The following is an 11,679-nucleotide window of genomic DNA, read 5'->3' as shown; positions in this document are numbered from 1 at the left end:
ATTTAAGACATCTTGGTACTTTCATCAGAGTCGAATAGATAAAACTTGCACATTTTTGTCAAATTGTGTAAATAATAAGATTTTATTTTTTATTGACTTGAGTTTAGGGATGAACTTGGAAGGAAATTACATCTTTAAAATGTTTATTTTTCACACACAGTAATATGAAAAAAGACAGCTACAAGAATTTTCTGGCTTCTGAGCATTTAGCTGCAACATATCTAAATTGAATGCAGTTAAAAATCAACAATGAGCTCCAAAGAAAATTTGACTGAGCACCAAAGTAGGTCCATTCAAAAAGGCAATTATGTTACTGCTTTAAATTCAGAAGAACATATTGGCACTCCAACCTACAAAGGTAAATTCAGTCAACTCTTAGAGAAAATAAATTGGTTGGAAAATGCTCAGGAACCTGCTGCATGCTTGAGTAATAATAGTCAGCCTATCACAACCTCAGTCATCACTCAAGTCTTTCATGTGCCTCTGGAGGAGAACGAGTATGTGAATCAGCTTGGTAAAGATAGACGAGGAAAATTCTACCTAGATATCATGCAAAAGACTGGTGCCAATGTAGAATTAATTTTTGTCGAAGACCAGGGCCTCTACATTATAGTCTCTGGTGAAACAGAAACTGTCATGAAAGCCCAGAAGGAGATTTTTACATGGTTTCAGGATCGAGGTTTAACTGCAGTGTCCATTCCCGAAGAACAGCTGTGCTTTGTTACAGGCAAGACTGGAGGAGAAATGCAAGACTTAGAAGAAAAAGATGCAACCTACATCCAGAACTTATGCCCAGATAACCACAGCAACTGGATTAATACTGTGGGCATCAAAGAGGTCATGAAGAAGGATTTACATGAAGTCCTAGGTATGTCTACTGATCAAGACAAATGTGCTGTAGAGAAGTTAGATGAGAAAAAAGCATTTTTTCCTTCCACTCCTGGACCATCCAGTAAAACTTTTGACAAAATTATACCAGAAACAGAGGCACACATCCATGTTCCACCACCTAGTGTCAATCAGACACAAGTAGGCTTTACTGAAAAAAAGCAGCAGCTTAATGAGGCTCAGGCTTGTGTAAAGGAGATTTTTGACAGCACTAAAAAGAAAAACACACCCATCAATGCAGAGATGAAATTTCAGCACAAGTGTACCATAGGTCCCAAGAGAAATTCTGTGCAGGAGACCTTGCAAAGAAGTGGAATTTCAATAGAGATCTTACCCGTAGAGAGCATGTCAGCTTCTGTGACAGAGCAAGGTGAGCCTGGAAGCTCAGGGAAGGCATTTTCCAAAGCCAGTTCGAAGACCGAACTTTACACTGTTTCCTCGATCTTTGTACCTTCCTGGATTCACAGATTTCTTATTGGTAAGAAAGGTTGTAATATATCTGAAATCACACACAGCATGCCAAAAGTTCACATAGAATTTACTGAAGGAGATCAAATTACAATAAAAGGACCAAAAGAAGATGTGAATTATGCTCAAGAACAAATTGAGGTCATAGTCAAAGATCTAATTAACAGGATGGATTATGCAGAAATCAATGTTGACTGTAAGTTTCACAAACATCTGATAGGGAAGAATGATGCCATCATAAAGCAAATTAAAGAGAGGAATAATGTTTCTGTGCTAATGTCACCTAAAAATGTAAAGAATAAATTGATTAGAATTGAGGGGGAATCTCAGGGAGTCCAACAAGCCAAGAGAGAACTTCTTGAACTTGCTGGTCATTTAGAAAATGAGCACAGCAAGGATTTAATCATTGAGCAAAGATTTCACCCTGCAATCATTGGGTGGAAAGGTGAACGGATCCATGACATCCAGAAGAAATTCCCAGAGGTGATGATTCATTTTCCTGACCAAGCACAAAAAAGTGACACAGTCCAACTTAGAGGGCCAAAACATGAAATAGAAAAATGCACACAATATTTGGAGAATGTGGTGGCAGACATTGTAGAGAGTAGCTATTCCGTAACTATTCCCAACTTTAAAAAGCCTCACAGAAATGTCAATGGAGAAGGAGGTGCAAACATAAAAACAATCTGTGCAGCAAGCAACACCAAAAGTAATCCTCCATCGGCAAGTGGCTACTCAGAAGATATTGTCATCAGTGGAAAACCTGCAAACTGTGAAGTAGCTTCTAACTGGATTCTTCCAACTCAGAAACATATAACCAATAGTTCAGAGGTAGAAATTTCTATTCCTTCCAATCTATACAAGTCTCTTACCGATTCTAAAGACTGTTTGATTGGTGCAATCATGCAAGAATGTGGAAGGATCCACATCCACTTTCCAAAAATGGACTCAGGCCTTCAAAGAGTCATTATTAGGGGCCCTGCCCAAAGTGTTGAAAAGGCCAAGACAAAACTGCTACAACTAGCAGAAGAAGAGCAAACCAAGAGTCATACTGTAATTCTCCACGTCAAACCACAGTATCACAAATTCCTCATGAATAAAAATGGTGGCAATGTTTCCAAAGTCTGTAATGAGACTGGAGCGCACATCATTTTCCCTATCCCTGAGGACAAGGATCAAGAATTGTTAACTATTAAAGGAACAGAGAAGGCTGTCAAAGATGCGCAAAAGGGACTAGCGGCACTAATTACAAATCTAGATAACATTGTAGAGGAGGACATACTGATAAATCCTGTTGACCACCATCATTTTTTCCTGAGAAGAGGCCCGGTTTTTCGCGAGATAACTGAGGAGTATGGTGGTGTTAGTATTAACTTTTCATATTCAGGAAAACAGAGAAGCAAAGTCACAATCAAAGGAGCAAAGCCTTGTGTGGAAGCCGCCAAAAAGCACATTCAGGAGATTACTGGGGACTTGGATAGTCAAGTCACAACAGAATGTATTATTCCCCAGAAGTTCCATCATTTTATCATGGGACAAATGTGTTCTCGAATCCAACAAATTACTAGAGATTATAATGTCCAAATCAAATTCCCAGATAAAGAGAACTCAGTTACTAATATGGATCCAACCATTCAGAAAAATAAGGAAGAAGTTAGGGAAAAGAGCACTACGGAAGCTGCTTCTATTTCCCCAAGGAAATGTGACACCATACTTATCTCTGGCCAAAAGGAAGAGTGTGCAGCAGCCATGGAAGCCCTTGAGGCTTTAATTCCTGTCACTGCTGCACTAGATGTGCCCTTTGACCCTCACCATTATATCATTGGTCAGAAAAGAAGAGAGATACGAAAGATAATGGATAGGTTTGAAGTTAATATACACATGTCAACACCTGGATTGGCATCTGATATCCTTTTTATCACTGGCCTTGCTGCAAACGTGGAGCAAGCCAAAGCTAGGTTACAAGAACTTGTCAAGGCTTTACAAAATGAAGTAAAAGATCGAGCATTAAGAAATTTTAAACTCAAGTTCACAGTAGACCCCAAATATCACCCTAAGATCATTGGTCACAAAGGGGTAGTTATTACTCAGATTTGCTTGAAGCATAAGGTTGCTATTCATTTTCCACGTAAAGGAAGTGATGAGACACAAGACCAAATCACCATCACTGGATATGAAAATAACACCATCGCTGCCCAGAATACAATCATGAAACTGGTGCATAAATTTGAAAAAAAAGGGTTACTAAGCAAATCCCAGTAAACCATCGTGTTCATGGCCAGGTTATTGGATTCCATGGAAAAACCATTCACAAAATCATGAATCAGTTCCAAGTAGATATCCATTTCTCTTCAAGACGATCCCAAAATCTAAATGTTGTCACTGTGACTGGACTCCCTAATAATGTCACAAAAGCCACTGCTCATATCCTCAATCTTGAGAAACATTATCTGGCTGTTATCAAAAAGCACGAGTCTCAACAGGAGCCTATGAAGAAGATCTCTCTGTGCAATTTATCCTATACTCCATCCAAGGATTTTGTAGTAAAAGATCTTCCCCGTACTGCAAACACAACTGAAATTATCCCAGACATAAACACGTCTGAAGATTTTCCCAGCTTGGGGAATCAAGTGGGTCCTAAGACTCACTCTTGGAGATGCAAACAAGAATGAACAACAACGACAAAAAAAGCGAAATTGTTCCAGCAAGCTTAAACATCCCATCAAAATTTGTTCTAAACTGACATAGCTTCTTGATCATTGGCACATTTCTTACACTGTTGTCTCCAGTGCATTCCTCTTTAAATTCTGCAGGCTATGTTATAATAAAGATAAGGTGCTCAATTCTGTGTGTTTGCAGTAATTACTAACACAGAGTCTAATTTCCACTCAGAAGCTGTTTCTGATATTTCTTTTATGAAACAGAGTTTCCATTATTTTAAATGTAGTTCATTAAAATATTAAACAAATACCACATACTTCCTAAATTTCATGGTCTGCTTAGCAAGTCATTATTCATTTATCTTTCCTTATGAGAAGTCAACAATATGGCAAGGAGATTACATCTGTGTCATCATCCCAAGGCATAAATTTTGACTTTGCAAAAACTAAAACAGATTGTGCTATTTTTACTCTTTTTTCATGTGTTATTATTTGCATTACTTCCCGTCTTCTCTTTTGTAGAGTTGAACCAGTTTCTTCGACAACAGTTAAAATGTTCATCTAACCTGGCTTATAGAATAGTGATAAAAATAAGCTTTGGACAGCACGATTACGTGCTGAGTGTTCTGTTGGAGCGATTGCATATCCAAAGTAGCATGGCAGTGATGTTAGAGGAGACAAAAAAGACCAAGGAATGTAAAGAATATCAAACTACCTAGAATTGCTTTGGTTTTTCAGACAATGTTTCTAACTGCCAATTGGGGGATTGAGACTCCCATAATTTTTCATTCCTAGGCATACCCTTCAGAAGACTACTTTAGGGAAAAAATGTCAAACCCAAAACAGACTGTGTTTTCATCTTCTTTTCAGTAATCTCCCAGGTCCGGTAAAATCTTAAGGTCATGATGCCAAGTCTTATTTTAGTGGATGATGTGGTTCCCCAATAAGATCCCCCCTGAAAAACTAACACACTCACCACTCAACCTGATGCTGATGTAATCAGCTGATGTCTGGCATCTACATCTACCCACCCCCAGCATTTTCCTCATCTCTAGTGAGCCACTTTGTGCAAGGTCATGTGTCCTTCCCAGGGGCAGCCTCCATCCAATGACTAGTCAACCCAGCTTCCTTCCCACCTTTCAAGACAATTATCCATGATCATCTCAAATCTGGAGCTCACCAAAAAGTAGGCTGAGTTCTTTGTTGTGACTGCATCAGAACTAAACTCCCTCTACCCAATTCTGTTGTGTTCATTCCCTAATAGTTGTTCATCTCAAGATGACTCTCCAGTTAACTTTTTGCCTACAAATGCTCTATCTCTGGGTCTGGTGCAGCAATAGTTAGATGAATTGATCTAAGAAACATCTTGTATGGGATGTGAGGGATATCAAAAGAGGGAATATGGAGACAGATGTTTAGTATCAAGGATTTTGACCAGATCTTAAGGAGTGGCTCACTTTCTTTTAAATCATCTCAGGTTTCCCTCTACCTGCACAATGCCTTTCCAAAACACCGCAAACAAATGCCTAGTGTCATCCAGCATTTAATATCTCTTAATTTTGATTTGCTTTTATCATAGCATTTAGAATTAGAGGATTTACAAGATAATATGCAAATTCTTATACAATCGCCTACTTCATCATGCCAGGCTGTTCTTCCTGCAGAGGTGGGGCTGGATAGCGGTTTGGGGAGGAAGGATGCTTGGGTGAAGGTAGTGCACACACACTTCTGAGTTCAAATATATGCATTCAACTTAAATAAGCATTACCGAAGTTTCTTCACTTCCACAAGAAGTATATGAGTTCCTGATGGTCCACACCTTCACCAACAGCTAGTGCTAACAACCTGGCCTGGTGGGTATTATTTTAGCATAATATTGATTTTATGCCACTGAGTCAATGTCTTTCATGATTATAGGCATATTACCTATCTTTTTGTCCTAACCCATTAAGCTTAATTATTATGCTTCACACGAACCTGAGATATGATTATCCATGCTTGAGAAATGTTGCTAGCAGCATACTAGTTATTTCTGTTTGACCCTCATGAGCCCTATCCTCAATATCAACCATTGCTCACTAGAAACACTGGATCACAATTTAGAGTTTATTACTATTGTACACTATTTAGAGTGATGCACTAATTAAATTTACTCCAGGGCTATGAAAATAATTCCCTATTCTATATTTCATTTTGAATTATATTTAGCTATGTTATTCAACAAAACCATCAGAGTATCTGCAATGAGATTAAACAGAATATTAATATATTTCAGTAGTAAATTGTATAAAGACAATAACAATAAGAACAAAATCAACGTTATAAACACATATTCAAAGAAAATCTTCTCCCATGATAAAATTTCCAAAGAAAAATAAAAGCTCAAAAATTAAACACACTTTAAAGTTAAATTTGGAAGTTTCTTTCTCCTTTTCTATGCTCTGAAATAACTTAAGTACAATCGGATTATTTACTCTTTAAGCATTCATAGAATGAACTCTCTGAGTCCGTCTAGGTCATGTACATTCTTTGGGGAACTTCTGTGTTTTCTCTCTCATGGTCCCTTAGTCTATTGATATGGTTTTTTCTACATTTATTTTTCTAAATTGTTAAAATCTATTTATATTTTCAAATTAATTTTGGCATCATTTATTATGATGAATTTTTCAAAATTCCCACTCTTCTGATGATTATTAGCATTTATGATTCCGTGTATTTGCACATACTTTCAGTTTAGATGTAAACATCGATTGTGTTAAGCCACTGAGATTTTGACTTAAATCTAATTACCTAATTAAGTCTACTTAAACTATTTCACAGAAAAGAAAACGAGGGAAAACTTCTAAATTCTCTAAAGAATTAGTATGATATTAATGCAACATACCACCCAAAATTGCATGAAAAATCTTGAGACCAATCTTTTTTATGAACATTGATGCCATACTTAAAATAAAGTACTAGCAGATTCCAGCAGTATTAAAAAGCTTATCCTGAGTGAATGAGGTGTGTATTCCACGAATATCTGTTTTTAATAATTAGGAAATAATTTTTATATAATTATTCCATTGGCATAATGCATCATATTGATAGAGATACGAGATAAAGAGAAAAATCATGTACTATCCATAGAGTAAGATAAAACATGCTACAAATTAAATACCTATTGTTATTTTATAAAACCATTAACTGAATAGTAACTGGTGGTTAATTTGCTAACATTGCACACGCACACTGGTACTGACATACTATATAAGTGATGATTCTACACTAGAAGTTTTCCTGTTAAAATTTGGAATAAAAAATGACCACTTTCTACAATAACCTTTAAGATTGTGTTGTATTGCAGTTATCAGCCAAAATAATAGGAATGTGAATGCAATTTGTAGCTAATGACTAGAAAGGGAGATACTAAAGTATCTGTATTGGCAGGTGATGTAATTCTATATATGAAAACATCAAATATTCAATGGAAAACTATGATACACAATAAAATAATTTTACAGGTGAGCAGAACATAAAATCAAAATACAAAAGTGAATGGCTTTTTATTAGAAGCAATATAAAGTAGACAATATTGGATAGTAAACCTTACTTGTAATAAATAAATATAGATAAGTAAAATAGGCGTAAACTTAACAAGAAATGACCAAAACTTACATAATTAAGGTTAGAAAACACTCTTGAAAAATATCAATGAAGATTTGAAAAAATAGAAAGAAATTAGGCAGTATGCATTTAAGGCAATCTTAATAAAAATACTATAATTTCTTTTTTTCCCTGTGTCTTGACAAGTTGATTATAAATTTTCAAAGAAAAGATATGATTAGCTAAGAAAGCCCTGCTAAAGGAAAATATTCAAGAATCCACAGACCTACCTGATATTAAACACTAATTATACAGACTCAATTATTAAAATATTGTGATTTTTTACCATATAAATACATAAGGCAAGGCAATAGAATAGACAACCTCAAAGCAGGCTCAATAGGTCATAGAAATTTAGTATCTGAAAAAGCATAAAGGGTGTGTTAAATAGTGAAGGCTTGTGTATTGGTTTGCTAGGGCTACTGTAAAAGAGTACCACAAACTTGGTGGCCTAAAATAGAAGAAATTTATTCTCTCACCGTTTCAGAGCTCGAAGGCTGAAATCGATGTGTTGAGAAGCCTATATTCCCTCAAAATGCTCTAGGAGACCACCTATTCCTTGCCTTTTCCAGCTTTTGGTGATGGTTGGCAATCCTTCTGGTGTCTTGGCTTTTAGACCCATCACTCCAATCTCTGTCTCCATCTTCACATTCCCTTTCCCTTGTATGTGTCTGTCTCCTATTTCCTTTTTTCTTATACAGACACTGGTCATTCAATTTAAGGCACACTCAGGCAATTGAGGATAATTTCTTCCTGTGATCCTCTATTATATATGCAAAGACTTTTCTCCCAAGTAAGATCTTACTCACAAATTCCAGGGGTGAGCACAAGAGCATGTCTTATTGGGGAAGAGAGTTGCCATTCAACACACCATAGCGTGGATGTGTGAAAAGTCATATGGAAAAAGATGAAACAACCTTTTCCTTATTCCAAATAATTGTAGAAACTTTAAGTAGAAGATAGAATCAAATATGAAAGCTATAGAAGAAAGCATGAGTGAAATCCTATATTATTTTCCAAGATTAGTAGTTAATAATGCTCATGTCTATAACAGGTGCTCAATAAGACCTAAGTGACAGAAAGTAGAAAAAGAAAATCTTGGTTCTAGCTTTTCCATGATTAAGTGTGATAATAACTTTGCTATCATAAAACCACCACACTGTGAGGAAAAATATTTACCTTAGCAAACTGTGTACTCCCTCAGAAATTGCTATTTGAGGCATTTTTTACTTCTGGTTCAGTTCATACACTTGCAGTGGTGGTAGCCCGAGGCTAATTTGAACAACTTTCCTCATACAAACTTTCTTCTTCACTTTGAGCCCAACATCATTGGCCCATCAGACTGGAGGAATATAGTCTCAGTTTAGTGGTATAGCCTTCACTCTCTCCTCTGAGCAGGTATATTTAGTTCTATGACTTTTTCCATTGTCACATGCAGAGGAAAAGCTTAGGTCAGCTAAATCTCTAGAAAGAATTTATTCTATTTCCAATTTGTTTTATCTTGAGAATCACAGCTAAAAATTTCCTGAACTGGTGATGATGTTGATGCCACTGGATCCTGAGCCCCAAAGGACTTTATGAAAACCAATAATTCTGCTTTTCCTTTATTTTTGAACAAGTTTGACATGCTTCATCAAGGGCCAAGTGAGAACAGCAAGGCTCCCTTATGAGATATCTTTGAAGTTCACATTGTAAGTAATTGATTATTTTCCACTCAAGAGATAATGGACAAGCAAAATTAATTCAAAATTTGTCCTTTTACTTCCATTCCTGGTCCTTGAGATAACTCACAGGACAACACTGCCAAACCAATCTCACTTGAATAAGCAAGTTTATGCAATATGAAGCTTTACTAGTAGTTTCAAGGATACAAGCAATCAACAGGCCCATCAAAACAGCAAGAAGTCTGAGACATTGAGATAAATTCATGAGATACTTTCTTCCAACAATAGACGTGTTCTTTGGCTTAAGTTCGAATATAAGGGCTGCAAATATGGTTTACAATGACCACACACAGCCCAGAGCATTTTAGGTTATAAGCCATCTGCATTATACACTCAGGTAGTTAGATAGCTTACATATTATTTTCTAAGAATCAAGTCCTCAGGAATCTGTAAATTCTGGGATTGTTTACCATTAGCTATGTGAAATCAAGGACATCCTGTTGATATCATTTTATTGATAAGGACACTACTCCTTACTGCTATCATCAGTCTATTGACCAGTATGTTTACAAGAGAGTTCTAATGACTTGTATCCTTTCTTCTTGGACTTTTCTTGGAGAGAAATGGAGCATAGATCATTTTTTAGATCCTCTTCTAACTTTAAATTAAGAACGCTTAGGGAGTATAACTAAAGCTGCCTACCTACAAGTGAGGACTCATAGTGTAATGCTAGAATACCACGAGTGCTGAGTAGGATAGAGAAATTGTCTATTATGAGCTGAAAGATATCAACATTGGTCTGTCCACTAGTGAGCAGAAAAATAAATGATCACGTCATAGCTTTTGTCCATTTTCTTCTATAGAGTTGTATCTTCTTTTGCTCACTCATAAGAACAACAACAACAAACCTTGGAAGGAGTAGAATCTGATTTCCATAAGTGTCACTTATATTACTTCAAATGTCCAGTTTTCAACAAAATCATGAGACATGGAAAGAAACAGGAAAGTAAGACCTATACAAAGAAAATAAGATAGTCAATATAAAGTGACTCTGAGGAAGCGCAGATGTTCGCCTTACTAGACAAAGAGTTTAAATCAGCAACTATAATTATATATTATATTTTATAATCACTATCACCCAGCAACTAAAAAACAAAGAGCCAATAGAAACCAGATGTGAATAATTAAAGGAAAGCATGAAAACAATGTCTCATCAAATGAAGATTATCAATAGAGATATAAATTATAACAAAAGGACCTGATAGAAATTCTGGAGTTGCACAGAAGACTAACTAAAATGAAAATTTCACTAGATGGGCTATACAGCAGATTTGAACTGGTAGAAAGATAGAATAAGGAAACATGAAGACAGATCACTTTAGGTAATCCAATCTAAATAACAAAGAGAATGAAAGAATGAGGAAAAATAGCCTCACAGACCCATGAGGCACTATCCAGTATAATGACATGTGCAAAGTAGGAGTTCCAGAAGGAGAGGAAAGAAAGTTGTAGAAGAAGTGTTTGAAGAAATTATCGTCAAAAACATGCCAGTTTGATGAAAAAAGTGTAATCTGTAGTTGCAAGAAGTTCAACAAATTTTAAAAGGATAAACTCAAAGAGATCCACATCTACATACATCATAGTCAAACTGCCAAACTAAAGATCCAAGAGAAAATCTTGAATGTAACAAGAAAAAAGCAACTTATCATGTATAAGAGATCATTGATAAGATTAAAAACTTGTTGCTCACCAGGAACCACTGAGGTAGAAGGCAGTACAATGATATACTCAAAGTGCTGGGAAAAAAATCTATCAACCACAAAATCTATATCCAGAAAAACTATTCCAAATCTGAGAAGAAATTAAGACATTTCTCTGTAAAGAAAAATAGAATGTGTTGCTAGTAGATCTGACCTACAAGTAATATTAAAATGAACGCTTTAAGATGAAATGGACACTAGAGATTAATGAAAATCCACATAAAGAAATAAAGTGCACCAGTAAGATTAAAGACATAGGGAACTACAAAATACAGTATAAATTTAATTTTGTGTCTAACTCCTTTTCTTATTCCATATCATTGAAAAGACAGCTGTATAAAAGATTAATCACAGCTTTCTTTAAAGGTCTTATACACAAAGATAAAATTTGTACAAAAATAATGCTGCCATGGATGGGGATGGAAAACAGCTCTATCAGACCCAAATTTTTGTATAGTATTGAAATTAGGTTGGAATTAATCTGAGCTATATTGTATTAACTAACAATACTCTTTCCAGTCCTTGGAGGCAAGAACAAGGAAAATATTGCAAAAACATACGGAGAAAAAAGAATTAAAATTGCATTCTACAAAA

At 35.7% G+C, this 11,679-nt stretch overlaps 1 pseudogene; it reads left to right on the top strand.

Moving 5' to 3' along the window:
- The first annotated feature begins 249 nt into the window (after window positions 1-249).
- Window positions 250-4,028, top strand: LOC106829882 (vigilin pseudogene; annotated as a pseudogene).
- The last annotated feature ends 7,651 nt before the right edge of the window (window positions 4,029-11,679 follow it).

This window comes from Equus asinus, chromosome X (genome assembly GCF_041296235.1).
Source record: "Equus asinus isolate D_3611 breed Donkey chromosome X, EquAss-T2T_v2, whole genome shotgun sequence".
NCBI classification, from domain to species: domain Eukaryota; kingdom Metazoa; phylum Chordata; class Mammalia; order Perissodactyla; family Equidae; genus Equus; species Equus asinus.
The sequence above is the reverse complement of the archived record's forward strand: the minus strand, read 5'-3'. Positions and strand labels throughout refer to the sequence as shown.